The sequence below is a fragment of the Mycteria americana genome, chromosome 2, assembly GCF_035582795.1.
Source record: "Mycteria americana isolate JAX WOST 10 ecotype Jacksonville Zoo and Gardens chromosome 2, USCA_MyAme_1.0, whole genome shotgun sequence".
Classification (NCBI taxonomy): Eukaryota; Metazoa; Chordata; class Aves; order Ciconiiformes; family Ciconiidae; genus Mycteria; species Mycteria americana.
Genome location: NC_134366.1, coordinates 28,805,543 through 28,822,924, shown reverse-complemented (window position 1 = coordinate 28,822,924; position 17,382 = coordinate 28,805,543).

Below are 17,382 nucleotides of genomic sequence, written 5' to 3'. Positions count from 1 at the left end.
AGAGCACAAAAATTGTTATGTTGATGGTTGTAACAGAGGGGGGAAACAGAACAAGGGAGAAGATGGCCAAACTAAATGAATTAATATTTGTAAAAGCTGCAGAAAAGACCGTATGTGTGTGAACGCAAAACGATAGCTCAGCCTCGGAGCGTCAGGAGGGGAGCACAAGTGAGCCCCTTCTGAAGAACAGCGTCCATGGATCCTGGGAGCTCCAGATGACACGCCATCGGGCCCCAAAGTCTGAACTCTGGGAATAAAACTCGCTAGGCTACATCACTTTTAAGCTTTTAGCCCAGCTTCACATTAACCCAAGGGGAATTTAAAACACAACATAAACATGTGTTTAAACGAAGTTAGAAGAAAGCTTGTTGTCCTGTCTCCTGTTTTAATTAAGTATGTTTTATATGAAAAGCATAGCTTACAAATGCAAGCTATGTGGTTTCTCTGGCAGCATTGCAGGTCTGAGTAAACACACTATAGTATTATTTTGGTTGCTTTCTTCCCTAATGAAGTTTTAAAAGTTTCCTCAGCTCTCTGTGTGGCTGCTTCAGTTTTGGCAGCAGTACTGTGGCAAAGGGGACTGGGAAGAAGAATACACTTTCTCCCTCCCTGCCACCAAGTAAACCAATCTCAGATCAACTGGAAATCCTTTCTCTTTTTTTAGGGTATATAGATGACAGACTACATGCCACGAGTGAAGCATGAGCCCTATGGGTCATACCGGTGTGAGAGCCCATACCCTCCCGCTGGGAGAGAAACGAAGGAATTGACTGCGTTGATCATGGGAGGTGCAGGTGCGAGCACCCAGACTGTGCTGCACGCTTCAGAGCAGAAGTCAGAGCTGAGGTGCAAAATTTGAAGCCAAACATTAATTTTGTCATCCTTTGAGGGTGTCTGGATTTCTCCTTTTACCTTTCTCAGAGGCTATGGTTTTTCAGGTTCAAGGCTTTGCTATAAAAACGTTAGGGTTTAACAAATTCAGATCATTGTCTGGTGTTTAAAATGAAGCACGCATAATCCAACATCAGTCATCATTTTGGCATAAACAATATGCTGTCAGCAAAGCACATTTCCCATCTCAGGCTCTTCCTAGCCCTTTGATAGCCCCCTGAATGCATCCAGTCTGCCCAGGACCATTTAACATACTGGCCAAGTACCGGAACACTTAACTGGCCTTGCATTAAAACACTTGGCGTCACCTTTAATGTGAAGCGCTGGATAGGCATCTCTTGCCTCTCTCCAGTTTCTGATGTTGTAATCAAGCAGGAAGACAAATCCGACGTGAAACTGTGTAGCTCTGGAACTGTTTGTGTCTGTTTGTTGTGTTCCCTGCCCTGAAATTGAGCACCACGCTGCAGGCTGGGGGGTATCTGGATGGTTACTCATCCTGGGTTTATTATTCACTGGATCTGGTAATATTTGGGGTTACATATCTTGGTAGGCAGGATTTTCCTTTGTGGCTTCTTGATATAACATCACATATTAATGGTTGAGATTCAGGATGGAACTATAGGATACCACATGAAAAAAAGGTAGCTTTAACATAAATACTCGAGGTTCCTTGAACCCGTTTCATCCAACAGCGCTATCACTGTTCATCAATTCCTCCCTCCGCCCCCTTCCCAAACCACCTGAAGGCAGGATCGGTAGCGATCAAAAGACATGCTGCATTTCTTAGTACTGAAATTATCACATCTGTGAAATATGGCTTTTAATAATGAGTTTATTGCTGTTTGCTTTGTGAATTATGGCTTTGCACTTCTCCTAAACCAAAACAAAAGTTATTTACAAGGTGCCACGGGAATAATTTTTAGACTGAAAAACAAGTAAGTTAGCGATCACAAACTCCTCGCTGATTTGTGAAAGTGGCATTTGTTTTTTTACTTCTTTGAGATTTGATTTTACACTGAGATGTTGAATGATTTGTTCTTGTATACTATGGAGCAGTAGCAGCTCCAGGTGCTATAGAAAGCACAAAGCCCTTCAATTGCAAAAGCAAGGTGTAGGGAAAAAAATGTTTCAGTCTAACATGTTAGATAGTAGGATGGTCACAATCCCTTCAAAAGAAAAAAGTTGGAGACTTTCCACTGATGGGAGATAGCAACTACAAAGTGCCATAGCATCATTTATTCTCCCATTTTGTTTGTTTTCACATATAATTTATAAATTATAACATTTTTCTATTAATTAATAGGGTAGAAAAAATAATGTATATTTTAAAATCCTTGACAATGAGTCTTGAAAGCAAAGTGTTTAATGGTGCAATGATGTACTTCTGGAGCTTATGGTGAAAACAGCATTCTGTAGGACAGCTGATTTTTCTGCGAGCTCTAAAATTCAAACGTTTGCTGCATCATGTTGAGAAATTGGAGAGAATCCCATCCAGGTCTAGGGTATAGTCTGTATTTCAAATGTCAGGTTGTTTAAGAAATGGATACCCAAAATGAAGCCCACCTTTAAAAAATATCCCAGCATTAATATCTGGCAAGTCTTACTGCATTTGAGGGATCATTTTTTATTTTTCATGCATGGAGGAGCACACGCATACCATGAGCTGTACTGGAGGGGATCAATACCTCAGAAACTCTTCAAAAGGACAACAATTGTATCCCTTCTGTTGTTCAGCTTCATATATCAAAATTGTGCTCTTCACAGCTTCCAGAGGGCTTTGCTGTGACTCATTTACTGTCTTCCTGCACTCTGTTTTCAAAGTTATGCCCTAGGAGCAAAACTTCTCATTTAAGACCTGGATTTCAAAGTGCTCTAAAATCCACAGGCATCTCCGACATGTTTTGAAAATTGTTATACCTCATCAGAGCCAGGGGCAACATTATCCATGCAGGTCTGAAGTCAGTTGGTCTAGCAGGTCTTCAGATAATACCCCTTCTTTTCAACCTTCCCAGGAGGACTGCATTTAATATGCTCTGAAATCCACTGGGATATGATGATTGTCTTGAAAACTCAGTCGTGACAATGCTTGTAGGACAGTTCACAGTGCAAATTTGGGGTCATTCCTCCCTCCCTGTGGAACAGCTTACAGCAATTTTTGATTCTTGTTTTTTCATGAACAGCTCAGAGAAATCTGAAGGTATGAATCCCATGAAATATGTATATATTATGGCCTGATCCTGAGCTCAGGTCTTCAGCTGACCAAACTGATGTTACTGAAATTTGGTAAACAGCCAGTTTAGAAATATTTAACACTACTGATTGATTAGGAAAAGAGTAAAGGAAAGTCAAAAATTGCTTTTCTGATTTTAGAACACAAATCATTTTTCTTGCTGTCAGTAAATGCTTTTGATTCCTGCTCAGCTATTGTCTGTATGATACTTGTGCTGTAGTACAAGCAAAAGGGTAGACGTGTCACAGATATGGCACACCAGTTGTGTGTGCATATAAATGCGTATATCTATTTTTATAGAAATGTATATACATATACCCACATGCCCCTCCAAGCACACATATGTATGCCTGTACACAAACACACACACACATGCATGAGTGCACACAAAACTGTTTTGGTTTTGTAGCGGTCTGAAGTAATGTACCAAAACCATATTTCCCTGGTTTACTTTGTAATCAGATTTTTTAAGGTTTTTAATACAGTGACTTTTTTTTCTTTCTGGTAACTCATCCCAGTACTTCCCACAATATAAACTGTACCCTGCGTATGTGTACTTGACACTCACCGATTGCTTTGCATGGTTGCATTTCAAAATGTGCCTTCAGCTACATGAAGATTGCCTGTGAGTACTACATCCCCATTCAACAGATGGGAAACTTGAGAAACTGAGACATCCCGCAAACCTAGCCTTCAGTAACACAGTGGCAGAGACGGTACAATAACTTAAGACTTTCCTGGGTCTCAATTCAGTGCTTTAGCCAATAGCTCATATTGTCTTTGAGGTTTGCACAACTTTGTATTAATCCACACTGTGTCAATGTGACAGCTTTTATTAAAAACTTTTTGGACAGTACCTTGTCATCATGTGATAAGTTACCCGTACAAAACCGATGTAAAGTCTATGGGAAGTTTAGTAAAATCTTTCTATATGCAGTGTAGAGGCTCTCTCACAAAGGGAACATGCAGTTACTGAGATCTGAAGTCTTAACCCTAAAATGAACTGAAAGATGTTCCCACAGCAGAGTAGCAAATGCCCCTAGCAGCAAAAGACTTGAAAGATAGTGATTGTCTCTGATTGACGTTGAGTAACAGAAATATGTCTTAAGGCAAGATTAAAACATTCATTAAGGAGGGAAAATAAAACAGCATTACAAAAAACTGAGGTTTCCCCCTTACACTTTAGTAGTTACAAAATATTCTTCTGGCTCTTTAATTGCAGCTTGCAAAGGCTCTATACTGAGTCATTTAGTTTCTGTAAGTAACAGCCCTGTCCTAGCCTTCTTATTGGCATTTACTCCTATGCCACCCACATTGAATCTGGATCCAAGGATTGCTGAGCTGTGAAGACTGTATTTGTATAATTCTGCCAGTAACCACCCATATAACCTCAGAAGAATCAAAGAGAACTAAAGATATGCTAAAGAAACACTAAAAGAACTAAAGAAACACTCAAAAGTCATTTGAACACCACCTACCGGGAGATGCTCACAGGTTTAAGGATGTTTTACGTGCATCCTATTCCGTTCTCTGGTTGGTCTTTTCAGGGTAGAGAGGGATGGGAAAGGGCCAAAGACGGCCGTTTGTGTTTGCTCATTTAGCAAAATAGAAGTTTTGTATTCCATCCGTCTCACCTCCAGATGGTGGTAAGTCAAATCTCAGCACTGTGCCCCACTGCAGGACCAGAGGAAGGCAGCTGAGCATTGCCACAGGGCGAAAAAGCACGTTTAAAAGGAGATGAGGACTAAAAGCTGCTAAGAATAATTAGCATGGCTATGCTGTTTACCCATTCCACAGTTTGCTCATTCACTACCTAGTAATCATCCCTTCCTCAGTGGGTAAGTGTCTCCTTTTTGCCTGCTTGCTAAAGAAAATGAAGAGATTTACCCAGGGCCAACAAGAGGTCAAAGCAAGAGCAGAGCAGCCTCAGCATCCTCACCTCCCTCCCTTGGCTTCACCCCTCACCTGGGGAGTTCCCATGTCCAGTTTTGCATGTCCCAAAGGAGTTCTGTCTTTGGGCTTGACAGAAGTTGCCGTAAGGCTGCAAACAAAGTGTTCACCCTTCTGGTGTCTGAATTAAGTGATCGAAAGACAGCACAGGCTGTGTGCTCCCGAAAAGCAGATTCTTCCAGGATGTCTCAAAGTGAGCACCCAAAGGTGAATAACGCCAGCTCACTCATGAAATGTGCCATGAAATGTGCAGCTCTGTGTGTGCAAACCTCCCTGGTTCATCTCTACACACGTGGGAAGAAGACACATCTTTATGCACCCACATATGCAAGCAGACTTCTGTATTGAAAACAAGGAAACAAAAATTGATGTAAAAGGCCCTTCCCCACTCTGTTTAACTGGCAACAGCAGAGGTCTGGCACACTTGAGGACAAATATTCCTCCATCTGTGTTTTTAACTAGGGTGCTTAACGCTCCCACCTTTATTTTCTGAGACTTTATAAACATTTTTCAAGTATTTAACTGCGTCTCTGTATTTCCTCATTCTCCTAACTCGGACAAACAAAATGGGTTGATTCAAAGTAATGAATTTCTCCTCATTTTCTCTCCCTGACTCCCATGCATGAGCATAAGGCTGCATTGTCTGGGATGCATTGGCCGAGTAGAAGATGTTTATTTGTAATAAAGATCTACCAAAATCCCCTGTATCCACTGGAAATGATAAACATAGAAATATCTCCACAAGTCTTCGGTTTGTTAAAAAAAAATGTGTTTACAATTACTATCTTTAGGTCCCAGTTTGACGTCACAGTGTCCCTTTAAACAAATAACCCAGGCAATGCAATGCTTTTCGGAGGGAGAGGGAAGGTTACCACTGACTGTCTTCTTGCTGGTCAAGAGATTCAGCAGATTTTTGGGGTTTGGATGAAAAAAAGCCCACCCTTTATTATCTGAACAAATATTTTTTCTTAACAGTTCCGATGTAACCAAGTTCATGGGAAATGTAAGTAAAAGTCAAACAAGGGAAGAGAATAACTGGGTGGACTCTGGAGAGTGTTTGCTTATTACCCAGAATTATTGTGGAACACACCTGCGGACACATACACACGTGCACCCACCTGCCAGCGTAAAAGGCAGAAGGTTTATACTAGCAGTAAACAGGGACACGAGTGTCACACTTACAGTTTTCAGGCCGCATCTCGGTTGGTTACTGCAGTAAGAAAACCACTAACATGCATGACCACTTGCAGAAGTCATGGATGGTGTGGTAACGTACCACAGCAGCCAAGAAATCTGCATCTGATTTATTTTTTATTCATTATTAGGTGTCACTGTGTTTAACATGAAAGTTCACATCCCATAAGAGCTCTGTTTAAAGAAGTTACACATATCAGAAAAATATGGAAGACATTTTCTTGCTCTTGATTTTTTTTTCTCAATACAATATAACCATTCAGAACCAAAACCCAATGTCATATCCAAACAAGCAGCTTCGGAGATACACACATTCCTGTTTTGTCCTGCATCCTGAATGCTGCCAGTCAGGAATCAAATGCCAATTCTGACGCTCTGGAATTATTTGAGGAGGGAAATCCAGCCCACAGTTGTCCCATTGCTAGCATCCCTGCGTCCCCTGCAGGGGACGTCTAAATCCGATGTACAGAAGGTGCAGAACTTTCTGTAATATTTTGACTGTCAGATCATTTTTATCACAGATTTCTGTTTTATTGCTATGAGGAAGACCATTTTTAGATCTTTATAACCACAGACTGAACTAGTAACACCTTATCATTTTTTTCTTTCCTGTGTTTTGCCTTTTCTCCTTCAGTCGCCTCCCTCTCCCCCTCTCCCCTTTTCTTCCTTGCAAACAGCACTGTGAAAAGCCCATTGTTGAGCAGTGGGGTTGTGACATTAGGGTCAATTCCCTACCCCTTCGCTCACATTCCCTCTTCTGCTCTCTACGGGATGAAATCTGAGAGAGTAACACATGAAATTGTACAGAGCTTTGGACCGCTCACTTATCCTATAAACAGAGCCTACAAGATGATGCTTCACTTTGAGCACACTCTTGACTCCTGATAAAATCAACACGCAGTGGTACTCAAGTCTCCATGGATTAGGGTGACCGCCTTTCATGCAGAGCTTTATATCAACACGTTGCTCATATTTGCTGCTCTTGCTTCCGTGCGCAGTATTGGCCCTTTTTGGACAGTCTAGATTTTCTTCTGACCACCTAGAAGCCTGTACAACCCTGGACTGGATCTAGTTCATGCTGTATCCCTCAGCTCTGGATTGATTTGCTTGCATGAACTGGAGCCAAAGCCTTCCTTTCAGCACAGCATATTCTTCTTCTGGATGCTACGCTGATACCATAGCTGTGTAACATTTCCAACCCAGTGCCGCTCACTAAGGAAATTGGCACAGCCTACCCGTTTTAGAAAGCAAGTATGATTTTCGGAGGTGCTGGTTCTGCTGAACTGCATCATCTTGTTGAGGCAACAAAAATAAAAATTATAGGAGCAGAGCTGATGGAAGACAAGGGATTTCAAAATTATACACTTTGAACATGAGAAGAGTGAGCTGGTAGGAAATTTATTCTCTTTGCTATCGTTAGCATTCACATTTTCAGAAACAGACATGTTTTGATTGCCTCCTTTATTTATTTTTAATAACACTATTTGCAAGAGAAATACCTTACGGCTGGAGCACCATGCATTTGGGGTTGATTAGGTATAATTTTCTGCACAAGACTACAGAGATTGCATCATGTTAAGAGAAAAATGCACTAATAGCAGTGCGGTGCAGAAATCAGGACTGTGTCATTTTAGGATATCAGAAACCCCTGCTTACATGTATCTCTTTTTCAAGAGCAGAAAAGGCGCATTTTGGATCTTGCTTGTGGATTTCAGCTGGTTACACCCAGTGTAAGTTGCTTTAACTCCTTTTTTCATCTGACAGCCACTACTGAAGACAATAGGGAAGCTTTACACCATCAGAGGATTTGGCCAGTTTTGTTTGGTTTTGTTTGTTTTGGCCAGGATTTGTTTGTTTGTTTTTCAAGTAACAATAAACAAGTGGTACATAAGTAAAATACCTTATATTTTCTGTTTCGCAATTTCCGTTGTATTACTTGAGATATCTGCAGATGTTCTCCTGATTTATCATCCCGTCTCTCAGAAGGATGACATCCCCTTTCCTCGCAGAGTCGAATCGGCACTGTTTTCTGCATATAATCCTCCTGCAAACACTCCTACAGCCATCTCCATTGGCCAGTAGATGTCATTGTGTTTCCACCGCAAGAGCACATCAAACGTATTCATCTGGCTGCAAATGCGTGTCCAGTCCTGCAAACAATGCTGTTGACTATTTAGGACTTTTTCTGCCCTGCAGCGAAATATTTGTTAAAGATACTTAGCCAGAAAAGAGTGAAAATTAAGTTCCAAGCATTTGATAGCTGTGACTAACTAGCCAGAATACCCTTGCTGTCAGCTAACATAGTGCCAATGGTGTTATACAAACACAGCTTACTCAACAGGACACAAATCACTGTTAATAAACTATTACAAAAGATGCCAACAGAAGAGGACAGAAATAATGTCTCATGGATTAGCCAGCTTCTTTAAGTAACCAGCTTGCTTTGCTGTGAGGTAATCTGCTCTTCAATACTCAAGGAGACAGGACTGAGGATTTATACTTCAGAACTTTTTAGACCTTCAGAGTGTAATGAAAAGTGGCTGTAGCCTGTTATTTTTCAGCTATTTTATCCTAGACTATGTTAACAGCTTCCTAATTTGCATGATATAATAATATTTGTGATGTAATTAGAAAGTTCCATTTGAGGTCAAAATATGGTAGCAATAGAGAAGCAAACACTTGGCAGTAATCCCAGAGGTAGGGTTTTCCAGAGTCTGGCATATTTTTTATCAGCAAAAGCTCAACAGACATCATTTTAGCTTTTATTTTTAACCATCGTTTCATAAACTTAATGAATGTAAACGGGCTTTGATATCTAAAAAGCTACGTTCTCAATTACGGCTCATTTCCCAAGCTAAAGAAGAAGCACAAGATGAACGGAGGGTGAAGTCAGCTTGCGACATCCACGCTGGAAATGGCACGTAGGGCCAAATTCCCCACTGGCAGCAACTAGCGAGGCTCTGCTGGCTCTAACAACACAGGAGACCCTTGACAGATTCAGCAGAGAACTGGCTTTTTGCAATGTGTTTTGAGTCCCAGGGGCCGGCCACAAAACTGAGTGAAGTCAACGGAAAACTTTTGCTTGCTGGCAATGGGCTGTGGATGAAGCCATGAATCAGGTTTTCTGGAGGCTGGGCGCAGCACATCTGTCTTGGGGTGAGGCAGCTGAAAGGTGCGGGCTTGGATTTGAAAGGATGAGCTCCATCTCATGAGTGTCTCTCTGCTCAAGCTTTACTAGCTGAGGAATAACCTGAGATGACACTGTGATAAATGGTGTTCTTCCCTTGCAATGCCTACAGGAGCTATGAGGAGAGTGGCTCGTCCTCTTGCTTGCTCACAGAAATGTCAAAACCCCTTTCTGGCCTGGGAGACTTTTGCACAGGGAGGAATCACAGACTGGTTTGGGTTGAAAGGGACCTTTAAAGATCATCACGTCCAACCCCCTGCCATGGGCAGGGACATCTTTCACTAGATCGCGTTGCTCAAAGCCCTATCCAACCTGACCTTGAACACTTTCAATGATGGGACATCCACAACTATGGACGGGAACTTGAGGCTGTTTCCAAGTTTGGGTATGAGGCGTATGCTGTACGTACAGAGACCCTGTAACTGAGGACCTCTTTGACTGTCTAGACCACCAAACCCTTCCACTTGGACAAGCAGAGGATGCCCAGTGGTGGCCCATAGGTACTACAGCAGTCTCCTCTGGGCCGTAAGATGCATGGGACATGTTTAAGGATCACAGCAACATCACCTGCTGTTTTACAGATAAACTCACTGGCAAATACAGGAGCCATCCACAGTGCAGACCTTGTCTTTAATAATATTCCAGTGTCATCCCTTATAAAAAAATAATTGTGTGACAAAACATAAGCCTAACGCTATTCATGGGTCCAGCTATAGGTGCCATACCCACTTCCCACGCACCACTCCACACTCACGTCATAAATCCTACTGCTGCTCGCTCTCCGAAGCACGCGGAGGAAACTCTGCACTACTCACCTGAGACTGGGCTCAGGCTGCTGAGCTCCCAGTGCCTCCAGACTTTCACATTTACCTGGGATTTCTCATTGGAATAAGATAATTTAGAATTGCCCCCAGGTAACTTTTTTGATCCACATCAGCTGAGCCATAAATCTAAAATAAGAAACATGCAGCACTGTCTCAAAAAGCTGTATTCCCAGCTCACTGCTTCCCTACCTGATTCCTCTCACTCCTGCTCCCTGTCCCACGCAGCCAGGGCTTGCTGGCACATTTAACTGAGGATTTAACTGAGGAAAGCACATTTAACTGAGGAAAGCACATCAGGAACTTTTCTACTTTCAGGTGCACACTATTTCCAGGCAACCTACTATGTCATTACAGTGTGACACTCTCAAACATACACAAAATGTAAAGGAGATTAAAATAGAGCCCTGTTTATCTGCCTGAGGACATTCACACACAGGTGGAGACAGTGGCATGTACGCTGGTGGGATGGATGTGGGAGCCCAAAGAGCTGACTTTAATCTGGACTCCAGCAAGTCTCCTCTGTCTCATTTTTCCATCTCAAACAGGGGAGGTAATGCTATTCATTATCTCATTTCACCTGAGGAAAAATGTTATCAAGGTTAGTAAGGCACTTACATACTGCAGAGACTAGAAAATTCCCACTCCTGCAAAAGATCATGAAGAGATGACTGACTCTACTTGTACCAAATGCAGTAGCTAAGGGAGAGGATCACTAATTTAAAAATCTCAGTAAAAATACTGACCTATCTCACTTCCTAAGCATGCCTTGGATATCCTCGCCAACACAAATGTCCTAATTAAAAAAAAAATAGTGGTTGATGATGTAATTAGAGCCTGTGTTAGAACACACTTCCAGAAGGGCGATGAATGAAGGCTTTCTGAATATCGTACATTTTGATAAATCCAGGGTTTGCTGGATTTGGAGCTGCCACTACCTTAATATTCTTTAATTTTTAATGTATGAGCACATTTTTAATGTGCACGAGCTTGCGTATCTTTCCTTGCTTAGAGCAGAGCCAAGCATGGGAACGGTCAGGTGCAGGGGGAGGATTTGCAGCAGGGTTCAGGGAACCAGAGCCGCCCTCCGCAGCGACCAGGGAGATGTGTGTGGTCCTGGGGTGGCCGCACTGCTGGCCTGCGTGGATGTCACTGCAAGAGCATCTCCAGTGGGATCAATTCCCCCTCAGCACAGAGGCCTCAGAGAGGCACCTGGCTTAGACTTGTCACCTGGGATTCCTCTGCACACCCCACCTTGTGCAGCCATGAATCTATAAGACGTAGCACTGACAGGCATAAAAAGAGATGTGTTGGGGGAGTGGGGGGTTTTTTTGTTTGTTTTTCTACCATGGTATTTTTCTCCAGTTGCCTTTTTTTACCCCTTTGGGTGGAACTAGAGTCTCCTAACTTCAACTGTTCAAAAGTTAGGCAGCAAGTCTAATTCACTTCTCCAGGCTCCCTCTGCAGTTGGGACCGCCATGTCCCAACAAAATCTCATCACGTCTTAAGAGACGGGTCTAACACTGATGGGTCAAACCCCCTTTGGTTCCTTCTGCTGCCTGTGATGGGCGTTGAGGCACCTGGGCACCTCGTTGCCCAGCTCGCTTGACTTCTGAGGGGCCGAAGATGATGGACTGACTCCTGACTCCTGGTGAGTGCTGTGCCCACCTTTGCTAGCCATAACAGCAGGCTATGCACCCACCAGGCTCTGCATCCTCCAGCCTCGGGGTAGCTTTACCTATATCTTGAATCTCTTGGCCATTTTTTAAAGAAAGAAAATATCAAACTTTGAAACAGCTGAAAATTTAAGCAAGGAAACCTGATCATGTTCGTGCATAATAATTACTCTTCAGCAGGGTTATTTTGCATTCTAACTGTTCTTAGTATAGTATCATCACAAAACTCTCTTGGTGTGTTCAGTGTGGAAAGTCAGTTGAGATGCTATAATGATGTTGAAATGAAATGCTGTCAGCGCAAATGCATAAAATGACATAACGGTGTCAGAAATGAAAGGGAATCATATCAGAGTGTGTTCCAGCACCACTCAAAAATCTGTGAGAGGAAAGGGTGCCACAGTTTGGGGACAATGTTTGTTATGACAGAAATGCTCAAACATGGTGTTCACTTAAATAAACGGTCATTTATTTTTTGAGAGAAGGAAAAAGGAAACACCTCTCATCCAGTTATCCTCCTTGAGGAAACCCAGATCCCCATGTCTGTCACACCGCCCTAAAGAAAGGACTCTGTGAGCATCACTGGTAGGACAAACCTATCCCTGTATCTATTTTTTCTACTTTGGAGTGGCTACGAGTGCCTAGAAATTCCCACACCCTTTGAGGAAGGATCTGTGTTTTGCAGCTGGTCACCTCCCTACCATGTAACGTCATGCTCGGCAACAAAAACTGAGGCAGAAGAAGAAGCGGGGGGGGGAGCTGGCTGCCAGGGTAGCCTGCGTTCAGCGACCGGGCAGATCAGACTGGGCGTTGATCTGCCTGTGGAGGTGGTGAGTGGTTGCCTTTGCTTTGCTTGCTGTTTTTTTCTCTTCACCTATTAAACTGCCTTTATCTTGACCCTTGAGTTTTCTTGCTTTTGCTCTTCCTATTTCTCCCACCATCCCACTGGGTGGGGGGAGTGAGTGAGCGGCAGCATGGGCGCTTAGCTGCTGGCCGGGGGCAAACCAGGGAGGTGAACTGGCTAGCACTGCTGAGCGAAACACAGACCTCCCAAGCTTCAGTAATACTTTGCATTTACCTCATTAAGTTTGCATCATAGGCTTTGCTAAGCTATCTCACAACCAAAACTATTTCTAAATACTTCTAAAGTCCTCCTTAAAGCCAAGTGCTGCGGAGGACATAGCAAAGGCTGAAATAGCATGCTGCCAGGGCAAGCAGCCAGCCTCATCTGCTGCAGCACAGACACAAAACTTCAGCTGGTGGCTCCTATCCCTGCCCCATCCAACAACTAAGCTACAGCACATCACGGTAAGCTGAGAATTTGCAAAGGCTCAGCGCTGACCTGACTTTGCTTCTGGGGAAGCCCGTGGTAAACCTCCTCTGGCACCAGTGGGAGCAGCCTGACTCCAAAATACTTTTGACTTGGTTTGCTGATGGTAATTAATTTGCCATGACTTTTACTGTGGCATCTGAGGCTTAATTACCTTCATTATTAAAAAGGAGCAGTATCATTTCTGTTTGGAGCACTGACTTCAGCTTCTCCTGGCTAAAATCCGGGCCCACGCTATGTTTCTCCCTGTGTTTGAACACCCGGCCATAGTGCTTGGAGTGGCAGGCATGTCAGGGGACGCTCTGGTCACCTAGCAGTTTGAGGAGTCAAACATTAAACTCATGGCACATGCGCACACAGAGCAAAACTGCCTTTATCTGCTGGTTCTCAGTGGATCTCCTGGATTATATGCAGTTACAGAGCTAAAATACTCAGACTGTATTATAGATGGTCTGGAAAGTACTCCTGACATGTCAAGTTTACAGTTTGCAGTACTTATATTAGCATCCACAAGTATCCTAAATGCTTGAGTTTGACAGTATTCTTGGTACAAGCAATAGATCAGGTATGTAGCAATACAGCTGTCTCATTATGTCTCTCCCAGGAGAGAGTGACCCCTCCTCAAGACATATTGTCATGGTTTAACCCCAGCCAGCAACTAAGCCCCACCCAGCCGCTCGCTCACTCCCCCCTGGTGGGATGGGGGAGGGAATCAGAAGAGTAAAAGTGAGAAAACTCGTGGGTTGAGATAAAGACAGCTTCATAGGTAAAGCAAAAGCCGCACACCCAAGCAAAGCCAAACAAGGAATTCACTCACTCCTTCCCATGGGCAGGCAGGTGTTCAGCCATCTCCAGGAAAGCAGGGCTCCATCACGCGTAATGGTTACTTGGGAAGACAAATGCCATCAATCTGAACGTCCCCCCCTTCCTTCTTCTTCCCCAGCTTTACATGCTGAGCATGACGCCATATGGTATGGAATAGCCCTTTGGGCAGTTGGGGTCAGCTGTCCCAGCCGTGTCCCCTCCCAGCTTCTTGTGCCCCCCCAGCCTACTCGCTGGTGGGGTGGGGTGAGAAGCAGAAAAGGCCTTGACTCTGTGTGAGCACTGCTCAGCAGTGACGAAAACATCCCTGTGTTATCAACACTGTTTCCAGCACAAATCCAAAACACAGCCCCATACTAGCTACCATGAAGAAAATTAACTCTACCCCAGCCAAACCCAGCACACACATCCATCCTTCTCCACCTCAGCAGTGGAAGCTGAGAGTGCTGGCCTAGACTTGAGACCTGGATTTTAGGTGACTAAAATAAGGCAAGCTGCAAAGACCATGTTAATGAAGCTTACCAATCAGATTGTGTCGGATGTTCATGGGTAGAACCTTCAAACAAGACAAAGGAGGTTGCCTAAAATTTCAGCTGATGAGAAGAATTTTTCTAAGTCCCTATCTGCTGTAGGGGCTTATGCTACATTTGCCAGTGCTTGATTTAAGCAAGAAAGTAGGTTCTGATTACTTTTTTTCAGCCAAAGTTGTCTTATAACAAAAACTGTAAATTTGGTTACTCAAAAATATTCCATGACTCGATTTGAGAGGTTTTTATCTTCAACTGTCCATACTGAAAAAAAAGACAAAATAGCATGGAAGTCTAAAAAGTTCACGCTGATGTTTTAGAACACATTTTCATTCTGTGTTTACAAAATTTCTTTCATTTCCTTTATACAGAACCAAAAACCTTAAAGAAACACTTGAAGCTGAAGTAAAATATTTAATTTCAGGTCAAGAAAAATGTATGTTTTACATGACCTGAAAAATTTGTCAGAATTTCTGATTTCTACAATACTCAGAATAATTATCGAGTAATCATTCAAAATAAGTTTTTAAAAGATCCATGAGACTTGCCAGTGAAATAAAATCCTACCTAAAATGCCTGGACTTTTTGAAAAGTGGTTACCTCATATCAGCAATGGCTGAAAATTGGAAAGCAATATTGCTAATTTCAAGGGAAAGGCATTTTTCTGCAATGATTTTGCAACTTATTTCTGCTACAGAAATGGTGGTAAGAAAAAATTCAATTTCATTTCTAAATAGATATTCAAGCAGATTAAAACTCCTCAGGAAATCTCTGAAGGTGCTGCTGATTTTGACTAAATAACATTCTTCGGATCTTTGCAATTTTGACAAAATATTTCCATTTGACTAGGAATAGCTCATTAGGCTTTCATTTGTGTAAAACATGCTCCCCAAAGTAGTAAAGAAAGTGGAAAATCATGTTTCACTTATGGTAAAATGGGGATATGTTTTAAAGCCTTTCAATTAAAATTTGGATTTCTTCTAGGAAGGTTGAATATCCTTTTTTCCCTGCATAAACAGGATTTTCACTCAAAGGAACTCTCTAAGATCTTCTGTACATTCATATATTTAAAAAGTAAGTCTATTATTATGTCAAATGTATCTCACTGGAAAAACCTATTGACTTTTCCATTCTATTGCTTTAATTTTCCACTACTCTTGTATGTTGGAATACTCCAGGTGGGTGCTGTGTGCGCTTCTGATTATGCTGTTGCACAGCAGGGAAACCTCTTATCTCAGACTGGTTGCCTGGTTGAGAAAAAAACACATTTAAGGTAGTAAACACAGCTGTAGAACAAGTATTTTCTATTTCCTTGCTGTTTGTTTTAATGTACTAAAATGACATAATTATGGAAGTTTGCAAAAATGCCAAAATGTAAAACACAATAATAATTTGGTCTATGTGTTTCTATTATAGTCTATATGTCTTCAGATATAGCTTTAAACAGTCCAAGAAAACCTTTAGAAATGTCTTTTCTGCTTTATGCTCTGTTTTGCCCTGAAAAATAAAATACAGAATTTCAGAGAAAAGGAATTTAAAAGTAATGTCGTGGTTACACTGGTATTAAGAAGTGTTCAAATCTTGTTCTTGCCATTTTTCATGCCAGCTTGGAACTTTTGGCTTGAAGATTTGTGTTTCTATTGTTTTCTTTTTGACTCTGTGCAAACGCTTTAAAGATAGGAAATTTGCAGATCTGTGGAAAAAAAAAAAAAAAAGAATAGAAGTTTTGTAAATCTAACCACCGCAACTTCATTTGAAGAAAATGAAATCTGAACTCTGAAAGAGGACAATGCCTCTTTTTTTTTTTTCAGCTTGCAAAGAAATAGAGTAATGCAATCCCTTTTATTTCCTATTTAAATGAGGCTGAAGCGTTTTCATCTGTGGCGTGTAAAGTCTGCTTTGCAAAGAATAAATTCGGAGCGCACACATTGTAAGTATTTGCCGAGAGCACCGAGCTTATATTGGTTGAGTAAACAGCACTGTAATATTACAATTATAAAAACAAAATGTGCAGAAATATGTGATCGTCACTTTTTTTTTAACACTCTATTACTTTCTGAAGTCCTAGTGGGAAAAGAATAAATGTGAAGCCCTGAATAAGGAGCTCGGCCACATTCGAGCTGCAACCATTCTCCATCACCTATTATTTCACCAAAAGAAGAACCAGATTTTGATAGAGATCCTTAGTCCAAACTCTGCCCGCAAACACCCGAAGCCATCTCTCCTGAAATCCTGTGTAAGATAACACTAATGACGTCCTGGCCACTTCACTCTATGGAAGATTTTGTCTTTTATATCACGATGTGTAAGCACACAAAGGGCTGCATAAAGTTCTTTTGACTGTGGCTGGAAAGACTCGCACTGGCACCAGCGCGCCTTTGGATCACACTGTACCATCCTTTCACTCCATCCACAACTATTATTTCGCTGCCCAGAATTGTTGTAATATGACTGCCTCCCTTCATAATCTCTCCATTTTATCTAGTTTCTTTTCCAAAGCCAGAGAGGATAATTGTCATCTCTTGTATAACACAGCAAAAAGGCTGAGGACAGGCTTCAGGGTGATGGTTTTCTCTGCTCTCCAGTCCACCCATACCTTCTCCAGACTGTAAGTACGCTGAGGCAAAGAGCAACAGCAAGCATAACGAGGATTTCCAATCTGCCTAAAATCAGTAACAAGTGCCAGAGGAAGAAAAGATTTCATGTCCAACTCATCACAGCAGAATCCTCCAGCAAAGTGGGATAGTGAAGAAAGAG